Source organism: Lepus europaeus, chromosome 9 (assembly GCF_033115175.1).
Source record: "Lepus europaeus isolate LE1 chromosome 9, mLepTim1.pri, whole genome shotgun sequence".
In the NCBI taxonomy this organism is placed as follows: Eukaryota; Metazoa; Chordata; class Mammalia; order Lagomorpha; family Leporidae; genus Lepus; species Lepus europaeus.
The window spans coordinates 60,804,277-60,822,714 of NC_084835.1; the positions used below are offsets into that span (position 1 = coordinate 60,804,277).

Sequence of the window (18,438 nt, forward strand, 5' to 3'; positions counted from 1 at the left end):
TCTTGCCTTGAAGGCCTATTTTATCTCACTCTTATGCTGCTTCTCCTTAAAACTTAGAAAGAAATACATATGCACATATACAAACCTACATATCTATACATATCTACTATCTACATGTCACTCTGGCTTTACTTTAAGCCAAAATAGAGGGAAATATCTAACTCTATATATCAGAATAATATAGACTAGGGCGGAGAATGGAAACTCTCCATTACAATTTTTTAAAAAGAAAAAAATTGGATGGAAAGATTACTGGTTAGTTCTCAAATACTTGCTTTACAAAATTTCTAATTTTATTTATTTATTTTTAAATATTTACTTATTTATTTGAAAGTCAGAGTTAGAGGAAAAGAGAGAAAGAGGTATTTCATCTACTGTTTCACCCCAAATGGGCGCAATGGCCAGGGTTAAGTTAGGCCAAAGCCAGGAGCATTATACATTCTCCCACACTGGTGGCAGGAGCCTTAACACATTAGCCATCTTCCACTGCATTCCCCAGGCCATTAGCAGGGAGCTGGATCAGAAGTGGAGCAGCTGGGACACAAGAACCAAACCAGCGTCCTATGAATGCAGCGTTGCAGGCAACTGTTTTACCCACTACACCACAACACAGTCCTCCCAAAATTCCTAATTCTTCCAAACATGTTCAAACTTACATAACTAGGAAAAGATCTGCAGCTCCTTCCAAACTGGCTTCAGACACTGTATTAAACAAAGATTGCTAAGACTGCCCTTCTTCCAAACTCATAAATAACTTGTTCCTTTAAGGAGTGCTTAGAAAATGAAATTTTTTTTTTTGACAGACAGAGTTAGACAGTGAGAGAGACAGAGAGAAAGGTCTTCCTTCCGTTGGTTCACCCCCCCAAATGGCCACTACAGCCGGTGCCCTGCGTCAATCCAAAGCCAGGAGCCAGGTGCCTCCCCCTGGTCTCCCATGCGGGTGCACTTGGGCCATCCTCCACTGCCCTCCCGGGCCACAGCAGAGAGCTGGACAAGAAGAGGAGCAACCAGGACAGAATCTGGCTCCCCAACCTGGACTAGAACCCGGGGTGCTGGCGCTGCAGGTGGAGGATTAGTCTAGTAAGCCATGGCGCCGGCAAAAAATTTTTTAAAAAAAGATTTCAAACCAAGAATATCCATCAATGTAACTAATCAGCTTAGAAAACACATTCTTTTTTTTTAACTTTTATTTAATGAATATAAATTTCGAAAGTACAGCTTAAGGATTACAATGGCTTTCCCCCCCATAACTTCCCTCCCACCTGCAACCCTCCCCTTTCCCGTTCCCTCTCCCTTTCCATTCACATCAAGATTCGTTTTCAATTCTCTTTATATACAGAAGATCAGTTTAGTATATATTAAGTAAAGATTTCAACAGTTTGCACCCACATAGCAACACAAAGTGAAAAATACTGTTATAGCATTAAATCACAATCTACAGTACATTAAGGACAGAAATCCTACATGAGGAGTAAGTGCACAGTGACTCTTGTTGTTGACTTAACAAATTGACACTCTTGTTTATGGCGTCAGTAATCACCCTAGGCTCTTGTCATGAGTTGCCATAGCTATGGAAACCTTTTGAGTTCACTGACTCTTATCATATTTAGACAAGGTCATAGTCAAAGTGGAAGTTCTCTCCTCCCTTCAGAGAAAGGTACCTCCTTCTTTAATGACCTGTTCTTTCCACTGGGATCACACACATTCTTTGCCACATGACCCTAACTCAGGACCCAGGGACATCTAAGCCAACTACACAGCTTTCTCTGGGTACTGTTGCTCTGACTTAAAGCCTAACGTGAATAAAAAAAAAAAGCTAAACACAAGTGACATTCAGAATCACACCTCAAAGACCACAGGATCACAAAAACACATTCAACAGCATTCAATTTCATTAATTTAGATCAGAAATTCTGGCTAATCCTAATAAGATGTGACTTTTCAGTACAAGTTTAAACCAAAAACCATCCTCTGAATTTATTTCATTATAAACATGTGTGTGTGTGAGCTGGAAGTGCAATTCAGCTTCATAAATGCCAGACAGAAAGGCCATCCTGGCAGCAAACGCGCACAAGCACGAGCCACGTGCGGGCCTGGCTGCTCAGCGAGCCTGGGACGTGATGGAAACACCAAAGAGGCAGCAGCCAACCATAAGAACTGACCACCTGACGGCCAGGACTGTTCTACTCAGAAAGGTCAGAAGTGACACACGTGTGGTCTCTGGGTTGGAGAGGTTCACAGGCTGTGAGGAAGTCACAGACAACAGAGGAGTGGTGCTCTGGACAAAGGACACTGCAGGACGATGAGTTCCTGGAACAGAGGTAAGTCACCACCCACCGGCTCTCCCAGCCTGGAGCACCCATCCTGGGCCTTCACTGCCCTGGACTTGTCACAGGCCTTCTAAGCTTCACACACACTCCAGGCATAATCTGAAAACCTCTTAGTGCAGAGCCAACTCCTGTGGCCTTTAGATCTCAGAGCTCACCCGACCCTTCCTCCATGCAGGCTTCCCTGACCAACCCAACTCATCCCAATCAAACAAGCTCACCCTATGTTCCCACAAAACTCCCACTTCATATGGGGAGCACCCACTACACTTGCCATTATGTATTCACTGTAAGAGGTAGCAAAAAGTTGAAAGAGATTACTGCCAACTAGAGAGGAAGCTGTGGAAAAAACATCTTCACAGGGAGTAAAATAACCAGGTGAGGCATTTGCAATGGTATGAATATACAAAGTTACGCTAGGTGCCTGGTATTGTGCAGGTCACCTGCAAAGATGTATCTCATTTAATCCTCGCGGCAACTCTAACAGGAAAGCACTGTTCTGACTTTCACATCTGGGTTTGGCGAGAACATGTTTTCTGCCCACAGTCACCCAATTGTATGAGAAAAAAAATTGGCTTTCCAGATACGGGTCTAATTCCAAAATTAAATGTAAAACACATGATTCCCAACTCCTTTTGTTTTCAGATGAGAATTCAGATCCTGAGATGTGAGTGGCATGGTCAAAAAGGCAGAGTACAGCAGTGGCAACACACTGAAGAGAACGGATGTGGGGATCACTGGGAATGAAAATCGAACCAAGTAAAACACAGGGGTGGAAGAATAAAGAGACATCAAATGTGATTTTAACACTCTAGGCTACATACAGCCACCAGATGAGGATGAAGAGGTTCTAGTGGAAAGTGATGGGAGACACACCCAGCTGACAACTAGAAATGTCATATTAACCTCGCAGGTACCATATGAGGAAACATGGCACAAGAGCACAGGCCCAAATTCTAGGGGGTTAACAGAGGCTAGAGTTAAGCTGGGAATGACGTGAGATCAGCCTTGAGTGCTGAGCAAGGACTCCTCTGTCCTATAAGCTGGTGCTTCCCAGCTTTCCTCATGCCACAGCAGGCACAGAAACCAAACACCTGTGCATCTCACTGGGGTCCATGGTGGCAAGCCCAGTGTGCATCCCACTAGGAACAGTTTCACAGGGACCCTCTAGAGGTCAAACAGGGAACGGGGCTCTTCCACAGTCAGTAAGAAGACACTGCCTTTGTTCCTACCCCCAGAGGACTTGTCTCCATCATTTCTGGTCTTTGATGCTCAACTCTGCAAGGTTCAGTGGTCTGGGAGACAGAGGCAAAGAAGGATGCAGTTCCTGATGGACGTGTGCTCGGGCGAAAACGAGGACATCAGATGAAGTCAACCGGGGTCATGCGATGGTCCTGATTTTATCCAGGTGTAAGGAGGGAAGAACTGTGCCAAAAGGACAATAGGAGGGGCGTGGCTTAGGGTGCCTGGCTTAGGGCTGCCTGGCTTAGGGCTGTTAAGAACCTTGACTGTGAGAGAGCTAAAGGGTCTTAAATATAAAAATATTTTCTTTGTTGTAATGCCCAATGAAAACCCATTCCGGACACCTGAGTAGAGGCCATCTGCAGCTGGCATGGCCAATAGGTACACAGGTGGTCCGGGAAGAGGGGTTAATTCCTCAAAGTGCTTTGGAGACAGATTCGGCACAGCAAAAGACTTTCCACAAACAAGCTTGTTTTACTAAGAGGCTTAGAAGCCATTTTGAATGTTCTTTAAAAAGTAAAACAACCGAACTGAAAGGTGAACAAAGGATATAATTTAAATTTAGTTTCTCAGAACCAAACTTATTCCTATGGGATTGCCTTCTCTAGTTATTAAAGTAGTAACAGAAAAAAACATCCTTAAGTTGCAACACTACCCTGTAATTTCAATTTTGCTAGCAAAATCTTCATGGGTATTATATATTTGACAATTTATATGGAAAACTTTATCAAGTAGGATACTACATATTAAAGTCTAAAGTGAATAAGGACTTGGCTCAAAAAAAGCAGCAACTGTTAACCAACATTAACTGTCATTACAATGATAGATAGTGAGCTTCTTAAGCCATCCACAGTCACAGGATTTTATCCAACTTACTTTAAATGAAATTTTTTAAATGCTTGACAAAGCAGAGACACGTCTAGCCTTCGAAGGCAAACAATTTCACTTAAAAACAGAACTGTTTATCTCTAGGGATTTCTGCAAAGGTTTTTTTTTTTAATATCTCTAACATAGAGATTGGGAATATATAACTGCATTGTAAGCCACAAAGCATTAGATTCAGTAAATCATCGCTAATGTGAGTGAATCTGCCAGCAAGTCCCATCTTTCTGCCTGTAACCCTGTAAGCACAAACCGTGCACCATCTCATTATAAGGGTTCAGAATGCTAGGAGCAAATGGGGTGGGACTGTGATTACATTTAAATAGGACTCCAAGTCCTACTGCAGCCAAGACGTGCGCTTCCCACGTGGGGCCAAAGGGTTTTTTTCAAAAACACGCCCATCATCTCACTTAAAACACAAATATTATTAGCTCACATCTCTGGCTATTCCAACATACACAAGGAGACCAGGAAGGTTCCGGATGGTGGGGGGAAAGGCAATTAACGAGCTATTACTATTTAAAGACCAAATCTCTGTCAAAACAGCTTGACAAAAAAATGGTGGTTTTTAACACACACAGCCTGCAGTAGTGCTGCCAACAAAAACAGTGGGTGGTGATTCTGCCAGCTAAATGGTGCTGCAATGGGTGCAGGGACGAGAGGAACACCTCCCCCGGGCTCCCCTCCACAGCCACTGGACAGGCTGTACCCCAGTCCTGCGTCTGCAGTGCCCCCTGTGCCCTCAGAAGCCCAGGTGGGAGATTTTCTGGCCAAGAAATCCCAATGGTAAGCATCAGAACAGCTAGAAGACCTTAAAACCATGTCCCACGTAAATAAAACTGCTCCTCAAATGCAGTTGTCTCCTCGTAAGCAAACTTACGACCATTTAAGCTGTAATCAAGAAATATCAACTCAGGAATTCTAAAATTATCCTGGAGTTAAACACCGGCAAATTAGTACAAACTTTCTACAGAGGAAAATTCCCAAGCCATCTAGCCGATATTGGTGGTTATGCCCATGGTGGTGGGGGTGGTCTTCAAAGTCCCCTCTCCAACCATGGGAATGCAAAGCTCTGGGCTCCAATGCCAATACCCTGCCTCCTATGCCTCCTAATTTTAAAGCTGTTTATTCTGGGGTGGGCTCTGTGGCACAGAGGATTAAGCCACAGCCTGTGATGACAGCATCCTAAACGGGAACACCAATTCTCCATTTGCAATCCAGCTCCCGCCTAATGCCCTTAGGAAGGCCGCAGAAGATGGCCCAACTTCTTAAGCTCCCTGCACCCCTGTGGAAGACATGGATGGAGTTTCTGGCTTCTGGCTCCAGCCTGGCCCATCCCTGACTGTTGTGGTCCTTTGGGGGACTGAATCAGCTAATGGAAGTGCGTGCACTTTCTAACTCTGCCTTTCAAATAAAAATAAATCTTTAAAAAATAAAGTTAATTTTATGCATGGCAATGGTTTCGTTGGTGCTACAAAATGTTAAGGTATCACTATCTCTAACGATGCAGGGATTTCTGCTTGGCTTTCGCTTCCAGTATTAATGAGAATTAGATTAGCCAAAGAGGCCAAGAAAACTCAAATGCTGGATTTCTTCTCTCCCAGATACACGAAGTGTGTGGAACTAGCCACTCTGCTCCACAGGGACTGAGAGACCCTGGACACCTCCAGCCCATTGTCTTCCCTACGGGCTGGCACAGCACAGCACAGCCGGAGGGCGAGGGAAGAGGATGAAGGCTCTACTTGCTCCATGCCAGGCACTTGGTGGCTGGTGTCGGAGCTCAGAAAGCGATCTCCCGAAGGACCTTCCCTTCGCTCCCTCAGAAGCCAAGTTTCTCCCTGACCTGCCCTCCTGACTCCCGCCCCACTTTTCCCACTGAAGTGAGCTACAGAAAGCAGAGCCCCTCTCCCCCAGACTCGGCCAGAAAGCCTAAGGACTCCACTCTCATCTTCTACTGCCTTTCTGTTTTGGAGCTGGCCATAAAGACATTCTCTGCTCCACCTTGCTGAGAGCAGATCCAAAGACCTTCATTCCAGGGAGGGTCCTACCTTAGTCCCAAGGAGGAAACCATGTTCCACAGACACATGAAACAGAATCCGGACAACTCTTAACGGGTTTCTTTTCTTAGCTTATTAGCAATAGATCCTATCCTTTGGATCTAATCATGCTTCTACATGTCTCTACAATTCTCTGAACATAAGCATGAAAATGGACAACTCTGGGGCCTGTACTGTGGCACAGTGAACCAAGCTGCCACCTGCAATGCCAGCATCCCATACCACAGGGCCAGTCTGAGTTCCAGCTGCTCTGCTTCTGGTCCAGCGCCCTGCTAATGTGCCTGGGAAACCAGCAGAAGATGGCCCAAATACTTGGGCCCCTGCCTCCATGTGGGAGACCCAGATGGAATCCTGGGCTCCTGGCTTTGGCTTGGACCAACTCTAGCTGTTGTGGCCATTTGGGAAGTGAACTGGCAGATGAAAGATCTCTCTCTCTCTAACTCTCCCCTTCAAATAAATAAATCAATCTTTAAGGAAAAGAACAACAATAAAGAGGACAGTTGTCCCTGGGTCTTTGAGTCTTCATTTCTGATGGCTCCCATGTCATGTAACACTAGAAGTCTACAAATTGCTATGCTTTTCCCTTGAGAACCTCTCTTTTGTTGGTGGGCTGTCAGTCCTGACCGTCTGTAAAGGGCAGGAAAGGAAACCACCTGTTTGCCTCAAGGTGTTGTGCACAGCACAGCCATGCCTATCCCACTCTCTAGAGCTCGGCTGCTTATTACGGGCCTGGTCACCATATGACACTACTTAAATGGAAAGTAACTAACTTAACTAAAATTAAACACTCATTCCTTAAAGATGTTAGTCACATTCCAAGTAGCCAGCAGCCTCTTTTGCCCAATGGTGTGGGGAAATTAGGCACACATGGCAATTTAAAGATGGTGCCCAAAGGAAGTAAGGTGGGCAGTACCCAAAGTCGTTTACCACCAAAGCTGATTGGCCACGCAGCATCAGGGGAGGTGACGAGTGTACAGACATATGGCTGGTCCTGTAAAAAGTCGCACTGTAAAATGACCTTTTAAGTAATTGGTTGGTCCTTAAGCCCTGCCCCAGTAATCCTGTGGTCTTGTGCTTTCAAAGGCTTTGCTACATGCCAATAAACCGAGTTCTTGCTTGCTTGACTTGACTCCCCGCTGCATCTGACTGTCTCCCGGATCAGGAGGCTGGGGAAAGGGCGAGCGGCGCACTTACCTTTCTTCGGACCCAGTCCATCCTAGTTCGGGTGGACTAAGACCCTGCACAATGGCTGCTGTCCTGGACAATTCCATCATCACAGAAAGTTCTGTTGGAAATTCTGCTTCTCACAGCCTAAGGTTTCACATGGGCATCCTACAAAGAGGTGCTGGGAAATGCAGTTTCATGGTGACAGAAACACACCCAAACACAACCACATAATTCCTTCCCATGGAAGGAAGGAAGAGTACAGTGGAGGAGGGACTGTAGCAAGCACTTTCCTGAAAGTTCCATGGTATCACAAAGACAACCCTGAAATACAGGCTTTTGAAACTTTCACACTCTGTGGTGCTGGGGCCTAAGCCACAGCTTGCAGCATCAGCATCCTATCTTGGAGAGAGAGCTCAGCTCTGCTTCTACTCTAGCTCTTGCTAATGTGCCTGGGGAAGCAGCAGAAACTGACCCAAAAACTCAGGCTCCTGCCATCCATGTGGGAGACCAGGAGGGAGTTCTTGGTTCCTGGCTTTGACTTGGCCCAGTGCCAGTCTTTGCGATCACTTGGGGAGCAAACTAGTAGATGGAAGATCAATTCTGTCTGTCTGTCTGTCTGTCTCTCTTTCTCTCTGTCTCTCTGTCACTCTTTCAAATTAGTAAGGAAATAAATCTTTAAAACCGCCTTATGCACATTCCTTGTGAGAAGAGCCTCTTTTAAATGACAAATGTTTGGGGGAGAATTGTATACCCCCAAAAAATTATGTTGAAGTCTTAAGACCTCAGAATGTGCCCTTATTTAGAAATAGGGTCACTGCAGACACAATCAGCTCAAATGAGGTCCCACTGGAATAACGTAGACATTTAAAGTAAGAGGACTCGTGTTATTACACGAAGAGAAGATCTGGACACAGAGAATCACACCCCGGGAGAATGTCTTGTGAACATAGGACACAGACAGGCGTGATGCATTTGTAAGCCAAGAAACCAATAAAATTGCCAGATACCCACCACACATCAGGACAGAGGCTGGAACAGATTCTCCCCTCCCAGCCTTCACAAGGCACAGTCCTACCGACACCTCGATCTTGGACTAGCCACTCAGCCCATGGAACTTGTACGGCAGCCTCAGCACACTGTACAGCCCCTCAGGTGACTGTCACACAGGGTTCATCTTCCTCCACAGGAGCTCATTTCTCCTTTTCCTTTCCATCAGTACTAACAGCACTAACCTGCTCTAGGGCTGGCTGGACCAAAACAGTCTTATCTCCTGAATGCAGCTGAACCTTATTTATGTATCCCGGGCACCCCCATGCTTCAAATTGATGCACATGTTTGGGAGGGCTGTTTGGACCTCTTACATATTTCCTACCATTACAATAAAATAATTAATGGCTAGCTTGAAACAATGAAAGAAAAATGTTCGAAAGGTTGTGTTCTAGTTTTAGGATAAAGTGAAAAAATTAGAGAAAAGCTGTGAGGCTGAGATTCTAAAGAAAGACAAAAATAATGGCCACAAACAGCAGCTAGAAAGCAAATAGCCTATGCAGGGATAGCAGGTGAAATATTTCACCCAGAGTAGACCCTAGGTTCACACAGGTCTTCCTTATCTTCCCCCTCTCCCAGGGACGTATATCTACACCTTTGACACTTGCTCAGCACCCTGCAACCTCCCCTGGTGAGACTGCTGGTCATGGAACCACCACCATCCTGCCAGGAAAAGACGTGAGGGAAAGAGAACCTGGTCCAAAGTTGGAGGCCAGCATGGGATGAAAAGGCGAGGGGAAGAGGTGATCTTGGTTCCCCGACTTGGAACTCTGAGCACATGAATTTACAGAAGGATACTGTATCTTGTGGTGGGACCCTGCAGATTTTAAATATAGTGCTTTAGGTCTATTTAGGGGCTCTAAAGAATTTACTGGGCCGATCAAATTCTTTATGTCTGAAAATAGTTGAAATACAGTCTCCCTTTTGAAGGATATCATCATTGGACACAAAATTCTACAATGTCATAATTCTTCCACAACTTCAAAAATTTCATGTTATTGTCCTCTGGATTCCATTATTTCTGTTGTAAAATAATAATAAAAAAATCTCGTGAATTCTTCGAAGATCATATGTCTGTTTTCTCCAGCTATTTTAGCCTTTTCTCTTACTCCTTGATTTTCAGCAATTTGACCATGATGTGCCAGTAGACAGTGTTCTTCAACACAGTGTTTAGCTTGATGACATGTGTAATTTTCCCAAATCTCTGCCCAATGTGTTTTGTCAATATTGAAAAATTTCAGGGATTCTCTCTTCACACATTGCTTTTATGCCATTCTTCTCTTTTTCTGATACACTGCATCCATGTTATATTAAATATATTCATCATATTTATATGTATTTGGGGCTTGTTCTCATATTTTGCGTTTTTTTTTCTTCTTGCTTCGGTTTGGATATTTTATTCTGTCTTTCCACTATTTTTCCCTTCATATGTACCTAATCTGCTATTTAATGGATTTTTAAATTTTGGCTATTGTATTTTACAACTTTAGAATTTATAGTAACTGATGTCAAACTTATCAATTCTCTATTTAGTTCCTTTGCATTATGAATGTTAATTTTTAAAATTTTGAGGGGCCAGTGCTGTGGCATAGTGGGTAAAGCTGCCGCCTGCAGTGCCAGCATTCGTTATGGGTGCTGGTTCGAGTCCCAGCTGCTCCACTTCCAATCCAGCTCTCTGCTATGGCCTGGGAATGCAGTAGAAGATGGCCCAAGTCCTTGGGCCCCTGCTCCCATGTGGGAGACCTGGAAGAAGCTCCTGGCTCCTGGCTTCGGATCGGCACAGCTCCGGCCATTGCGGCCAAGTGGAGAGTGAACCATAGGATAAAAGACCTCTCTCTCTCTGCTTCTCTCTCTGTGTAACTCTTTCAAATAAATAAATAAATCTTTTTAAAAAAATTTTGAGAGGTAAGAGACACACACACATACAAAATGAGAAATGGAGATGGGGTAGAGGAGATGGGGAGGTAGAAAGAGAGAGAGAGAGAGAGAGAGAGCGACCGAGCATTCCCTTCCACTGGTTCACTCTCCAAATGCCCATGACAGCCAGGGCTGACCAAGCCCAAGCAGGGAACCCAATCCAAGTCTCCCACGTGGTTGGTAGAGACCTAGCCACTTTAGCCATCACCTACTGTTCCCTAGGGTCTATAATAGCAGGAGGCCAAATAGTGAGTAGAGCCAGGACTCAAATTCAGTTTGGTGTCTTAATCATAAGGTCCAACACCAGCCTAATCATAGTTACTTTAAAGCATGTATCTATCTCTCAACCCCTTGTTAAAGACACCCTGTAGATATGTTCCTACTGCTGTGTTTTCTCTTGGTTTTTGGCCATGGATTTGCCATCCCTCTACATGCTTGGTTATTTGTGAATGATTTCTGATAGGCAAATAGGCTTGGGGGTACCAGCAATCCTAGGCCAACTTACTATAATCAGTGGCTGAGATGATTCAGGCTAGTCTGCTTCCTATTCTCCCTAACACTTAGGCTGTGACCTCAGAGGCCCCAGAGCCAGGAGCATTGACTTCCTCCTTGGTAGGTCCCAAAACTCCAGTTTAGTCATTTCATCCCCAGTCCTGGGGGTCTTCTGAAAGCTCTGCTCTTTAGTATCTACTGCCACTTAGTAGAGCTCAGGCTGAGGCCAAGATACTCAGGCCTGGGAAAAGTAGCCTCAAATGCAGGGCTCGCCTCTCTGGACTTTCTGGACCATGGTGCTTCTCTTTAGAGGTCCATTAATGAATGTGAGTAGATAGCTTTATATACATATTGCTGATTTCTCTAATTGTTCTCAGCAACAGAGTAGCCTAAAACATGTGCTCCTGTTGCCTTTGATAAGAGACAATAAACTCTTATTTTCATTGCTTTATTTAATCCAACAACAGTAACAAATAATATATTACAATTTTGTAACCTATAAGATGAATGTGTAGAGAATTTCAGTAAAATTGCCCAAGTTCATCAGCTACCAAAAGACTGTGGATTTGATCCCGGTTCAATAAACCTTGAGAGTTGAATTTATTAAGGACTATGTATTAGCCTTCCTCTGATTTGATCCTTTATATAACTTAAGTGATAAACAGACTCAGAAAATGGCATGTTGGGGCTCAGAGGTCACATTCTGACTTCAAAATCTGATTTCTTGATAATCTTTTCTATTGGAGTGTGAAATTAAAAAAAAAAAAAACCTCGCTTTTGTTTTTTTCTATGAGAAAATACATTTAAACTTCAAACAAATGACATTTTGAGACACAGTCCCAGCTCAGTCAAAAATCAGACGATGTCTTTGATCACAACTGTCCTCCCAGTGGCTGGAGGAACAAGCTGAAAGGGGAGTGTCCAATACTCTCATTTTTTAGACAAATAAACCAAAGGCCATAAAGATAAATCACTTAGCTTCCGGATCACTTATTCAGACAATAAGTATTTATTGTGGGTCATGCGCCAGGCATTGGTCTGAGCACTTGGGATATATTTTAATAGGTGAGATAATATAAACAGAGTAAAGAAGCCAAGTACATAGATCTCAAATTCCTTCGAGGAAAGGAGAGCCCTAGAATGTACGGGGGATGCAGGGTAGATTGCAATACTTCACTTTAACACAGGGTTTTCTAGAATATAGTTGATAATGACTCCATCTCACCCCCACTCTTAAACACAAAGACATACTTCTTCACAGAATAATTAAAACTTTGTTATTTTGTGCCCTGCCAGTTCAGTTTCCTACATTTTGCCACCTTTCAATACCCTGGGACAAACACCTTAGCACTGAATTTTCATTCTGTGTAACTATCTTGCCCTCACAATGTGCAGGAAAACACACACACTAGTCATCATGCTGTAATATGCGCCGGTATTCTCTACCAGTTATTGGCCTTTCTGAGCCCCAAATCTCAGGCCGCGAGGACACATTTTTTCAAACCTGATTTTTACTTATTTTTCACAAGACCTTCAAAGAAGCTGTACTGAATAATTCTTGAAAATGTAGTCTGGCTTAGGCTTTAAAAAGGATTTCCCCCAGTCAGGCTAAATAACATAAATCTAAGGGTGATGCTTTCTCACTAATTGCAGAAAAATCTAAGTCAGAAGCCTGATTTCATGGTAATCATTCCCATTTGTTTGATGAATTTTGCAGTTATTTCAGAATACTTATGAGCATCTCAGATAAGAGCATGCTAAGCCCGGAATAAGAGCTACTAAATAATGCATTCATACTTTTATGTAAATAAAACTATTATTAATTTTGATGGCTCCTATGGATGTTCTTAATCTACAGTTGAAAAGAGAGGCATTTTTCTCTGTAAACCAGTTCACACATCAAAATATATGTAAAGAATAATCACACTACACATAAATTTCACCTTTTTTTTGTCCAAAATACTCAAGGGAAAATTTGCTAATTAGTCAACTACAGATGTAATCCTGTAGTGATAAAGCCCTGTGCTCTTAAAGCACAAGCTCCATTTGTGCAATTAATTAAAATACCAGGTTTAAGCCAGTCTTTCTCCCACTTTAAGAATACATTATTCAAAATTTGTCATGTGGGTGAGCACAGTGGCACAATGGGTTAAGCTGCCACTTGCAAAGCCCATATGGGTGAGCAGGTTCAACTCCAGGGTGCTCCACTTCTGATCCAGCTCCCTGATAACACACCTGGGAAGCCAGCAGAAGATGGCCCAAGTGCTTAGATCCCTGCCATCCACATGGGAGACTCAGACAGAGTTGCTGGCTCCTGGCTTCAGTCTGGGTTGCGGCCATTTTAGGAGTACCCAGTGGATGGACAGTCTCTTTTTCTCTCTGTCTCTGTCTCTCCCTCTCTGTCACTCTGTTTTCAAACAAATAAATACACCCTAAAAAAACCTGTCTCATAATTGTCTTGATTTCTACCACCCTGGTGTTTCTCAATAATTACTCAGTCAACAGTTAGGAACAAATTGTTAATTCACTTACGTGAGCTAAGACAGAAAAATTTCTTTAGACTGTTGTGAAAGATTACATTTAAACAACAGTGGAATATGTGTAGAATCTATAAAATGATGCGTTTGCACACACATTATCTATTCCATGACAGCCTCACAACAATGTACTAAACAATGTCCATTGTCATAGCTGTGAAAAAGTACAGAAAAGAGGGTTAAGTGACAGTCAATCAGCGGTTATTAGTTTAGCAAGTGGCAGAAGTGGAATGTTTGGACCCCTTTCCCTCCTACCCAGAACAATTTGAGGCTTCCAGACAGTGCTCTGGTCCATTCAGACCAAGACAAATCCTGAGTGGGTGGCCAGGGTACTGGAGACTGGATATCCTTGACCCTCCCCCTTTCTTCTCAGCCAGACCATGATACGATCGCTTTTAGCTCTGCACTGCTGTGAGAATTAAATCAGATCAAGCATATACAGTGCTCATGTACTGGGCAAATAAACTATATCAAGCAATTCCTAACTTTAAGGTGAGCTTTTTACTTTCACTAGAAATTCATTAACAATCCTATGAATTTAGGCTTACCTTAATCTCTCTCTGCCTATTCTCATGCTTCTGGCTGGCAGGAGCTAAGCAGTCTTAGAGGTCTTTGTAGAGAGCCAAAGCTCTAATCTGCTATACAGAAACCCAGGGATAGAACTACACTTCCCCAATACACATCTATTTACACCTAATTTCCTAGTATACCTTTTACCTAAAGTATGCCATTTATACCTGACAAATAAAGGATGAACAGACAGCTGAGTGCATAGCGAGAGGGAGGAGGCAGGGAAACCTGTGAACAAACAGAAATAATCAGATGGACAGAAATCCTAGAAGCTTAAGTACCATAAAAGAAAATGAACAGAAAGCCCATTTTTAAATACCATTTATCCAAATCTCTGTGTTGGATTACTTTTTAAAGTTATTAGAAACTGAAAACTTATTTTTCCACTCATTGTAACTTAAAACAATTCTGTTTTAAATGCACATATGCCTTAAAAATGGAAAGATGAAAATTATATTAACGATAATTTGTAGAATTTCTTTTCACTACCCTGTCCCATCCCATACCACCTTTCCCCCAGGGAATCCCAATGTGTGACTATTTGACTATACCCATCTATTAAGTCCCACGCAGCCGCCTCTTGTCTTCCTTCAAGCTCCAGGAAACATCAGTGGGGAACAATGTGTAATGACATAAGTAATGCGGTTCTACAAGATGGCACTTTTTTTTTGTACAACTGTGAGGAACTGATGGTGGCACATCAGATTCACAATAGCTCTTGAAATGGGGGTGCACAGCCACTGCCATAAACAGGAGCTTCCCTGCAGGATCACTTGCTTCCCTGGGATGTGTGATTTGGCTGTTGCCTTGGAGAACTGATGAAAGCAATTACAGGACACAGAGGCTGATTCCCCCTGTACCTGCTGAGGTGAAGCCAGTGATGAGGTCTCATTTATACTAAAGGAATTCATGGTTTCCTTCACAATAGAATCCCAAAAGATTAAACTAATCTCATCAGAGGCACATTTCATAGAGATGAAAACTCAAGATTTAGTATCCCAGGCTTAAAGGTTAGGCAACTTATTACGAGTGATAGCAGTTTCGTGGAAAATGACCTCCTTTGCTGCTTCACAGAAGCTGTATAGAAAACAGGACAATTCCTGTGCATTTTCCTGAGTTGAAAGTATCAGTGACAGACAATTCAAAGTTTTATTAAAAATCATAAAAGAAATGTGGCTTGGAAAAATGAGTTCCTTGTTGCCAATGTCTTAAGACGACCCTATCTATGGATGAACCTGCCTGTCATTTGGGACACTGCTCAGTGCGAAGACAAATGTTTACCCTACACACGTGGAGTAACCAGCTACAAACCCGGTGCCTGGCTTCTGGTCACAGCCAGAGTACAGCCAAAGTATGGAGACGTGCATTCTCAGATGTGACACCCACCTGTGCACTGCTCACGCAAACATGTTCCCTGAACACGTACTGCATGGTGTGACGGCGCAAAGAACTTTTCACCAAGTATCTCCTTTTGAAATCAGAACAAGGAGCTCCATACATTAGAAAACACTAAGGCTGCGAGCGTTTCATACCTTGTTGCAGTTCACAAAGACAGGCAGCTAAACCCCAAGAGTTTGCAACTCACCACTACCTCACACTGCTTACCCTCAGTGTCACCCACTCAAACCAGAACACACACATGATGCTCCGAGCTTGGGACCACGGCAGGGGTGGGGCAGAGAAGACCAATCAAAGCCCTTGTGACCAGAGGCTAGCCCAGTGCAACAGAACTTTCTCCAACGATGTAAATGTTCAGCAGTGTCCAATGCAGTACACACAAGCCACATGTAGCTCATGCAAGTAGGGAAACAGATTTTTAACTTCACTTCGTACAAATTACTTTACACAATAAATATGGCTAACAGTGACCATATGGAATGCTTTAGAGTTTACATAGAGACAAGATACATTTTTTTCAGGCCATCACAGGGCAGGAAATACAAAGGAGTAAATATTCTTTTCTTTTTAAAGATTTATTTATTTTATTTGAAAGTCAGAGTTACACAGAGAGAGAAGAGATGAGGAGAGAGAGAGAGAGAGAGAGAGAGAGAGAGAGAGAGAGAGAGAGGAAGAGAAGAGAAGAGAAGAGAAGAGAAGAGAAGAGAAGAGAGGAGAGGAGAGGAGAGGAGAGGAGAGGAGAGGAGAGGAGAGGAGAGGAGAGGAGAGGAGAGGAGAGGAGAGGAGAGGAGAGGAGGAGAGAGAGAGGTCCTCCATCCGATGGTTCACTCCCCAATTGGCCACAATGGCTGGTGCTGCTCCGATCTGAAGCCAGGAGCCAGGAGCTTCTTCCAGGTCTCCCATGAGGGTGCAGGTACCCAAGGTCTTGGGCCATCCTCTACTGCTTTCCCAGGCCATAGCAGAGAGCTGGATAGAAAGTGGAGCAGCCAGGACTCAAACTGGCGCCCATATGGGATGCTGGCGCTTCAGGCCAGGGCGTTAACCCGCTGTACCACAGTGCTGGCCTCAGGAGTAAATATTCTAAGAGACATACCAATGAAAACTCTTCCAAAATTCAAGGACACAAGAATAGGTGATGGAACAAGAAGAGCTTTCAGATCCAAAGGAGCAACAGAGTGGATGCAAGGTCAAGGAGACTCAGTAGAGTGTAGCAGATGCATGGGGCAGCAGCGGAGAAAATATGGCAAAATAACAGGTAAGAGACGTGCAGTTAAAGTGTATTCATTCTTCAAGGTGTTTATTATGTCCTTTCCCTCCACTATATTCAAGATGAAGAGAAAGAGAAAGAAAATAGTTCATAATCAAGACAGGCTTTATCAATATGAAATAATGAACAACGGAACTATGCATCCATGGGAAGAGATCATTGTAGGTAAAGAACAAAATACATTGATAACACAATTTTGAGAAGCATGCACTTAAGATGGCATGGTAAATTCCCAAATATGTAATGAATGGCACATTCATTGATCAAGGGAAAGCTACAGTATCCTCAATGGGGGTCCATGGGATTTGCCAATGGGATTTGCCAATAGTCTGAGCCTAGGGATGGGGGGTACAGAGGGCCTGTTGAACACTAGATAACTGCCTTTCAATGTCTCCTCATGCCCCAACTGGGACTATCACGTATCCAGCAGGGTCTGAGCCCACAATGACGGAACTGGTACAGAGATGCTGACCAAGCTGGCTAATAAGGAGCTGGCACACGCTTGGGCTCTGGCCACACAAAGCTAACAAAGAGCACCACCAACACCAAGCAGTGGCTCATATTAACTGGCCCTTGGGTGACTTCATATTTTAATAACCAGACACATACTGGTTGAATCTGGGCTCTGGAGTCTTGTATAATCTGCAGTCAAATCATACCTTACACCACAGAGTACAGACAAGGCCAGCAGGTGTCCTGAATGCCACATTTGGAGTTCATTTTGCTCACACAGTGTATAACACCCGGCATATTTTATTTTATATTAACAGACAACATTTAAAGGTCAAGAAATCTCACTGTATTGTAGACGTTAAGAAATTTTTTTCCTTTTGAAAATTCAGAAGATCTGGCAAAACTGGGCTCATTCCCACTTGAATCTGAACAACTATGGCCCCTCTTTTGCCCTGGGAACCTGGTGACTAATGTCATCTGTCACTCTATCCCAAAATCATCTGGGCTGTGACCCTTGCCATGGAGTTTTCAGTGTCTGTACTGTAAAGTGGCACTGCAAATGAGATAGGAGATCAAAATGAAGCAAAAATATATACCCAGAGGAAGATGGATAATTTCTGTCCTAATGAATTTGAGCCGTAACTCTTCAGAGAACTTATTTTATCCGCGATCTACTAAAGGGACTACCAGCCTATTTTTAATTGAACTTGGCAATGTCACAATATCCCCTAGAACTTTAATGCCAGAATTTTTTCAAGGAGTTGTAAAATTCCTTACCACTTTCTCCCATTTTCTGAGTAATAAAAAAAATAGACCTACAGTCTGCTTGCTACCATTTAACACAATTGTGAACGTTAAATATCAACTTTTCTATAATCTAGATTTGCCTCTCTTCTCTCCAGAATGTTTGTTTGTTTGCAGAAATACATGATACTCTTTTTTTTTCACTTTTTTTAATTTATTTTTTATTTTTTGACACAGACAGTGAGAGAGACAGAGAGAAAGGTCTTCCTTTTTCTGTTGGTTCACCCTCCAAGAGGCTGCTATGGCCGGCGCATTGCAGCCGGGGCTGTGCCAATCTG

The 18,438-nt window shown here is 43.3% G+C and overlaps 1 protein-coding gene and 1 pseudogene across 2 annotated transcripts in view; one reads left to right on the plus strand and one right to left on the minus strand.

Moving 5' to 3' along the window:
* The window catches only part of PTPRM (protein tyrosine phosphatase receptor type M), an 884,602-nt gene that overhangs the window by 705,226 nt on the left and 160,938 nt on the right, over window positions 1–18,438 (minus strand). The gene's annotated exons all lie outside the window — the stretch shown is intronic.
* Window positions 5,095–18,438, plus strand: part of LOC133766689 (iduronate 2-sulfatase-like) — a 49,197-nt pseudogene continuing 35,853 nt past the window's right edge.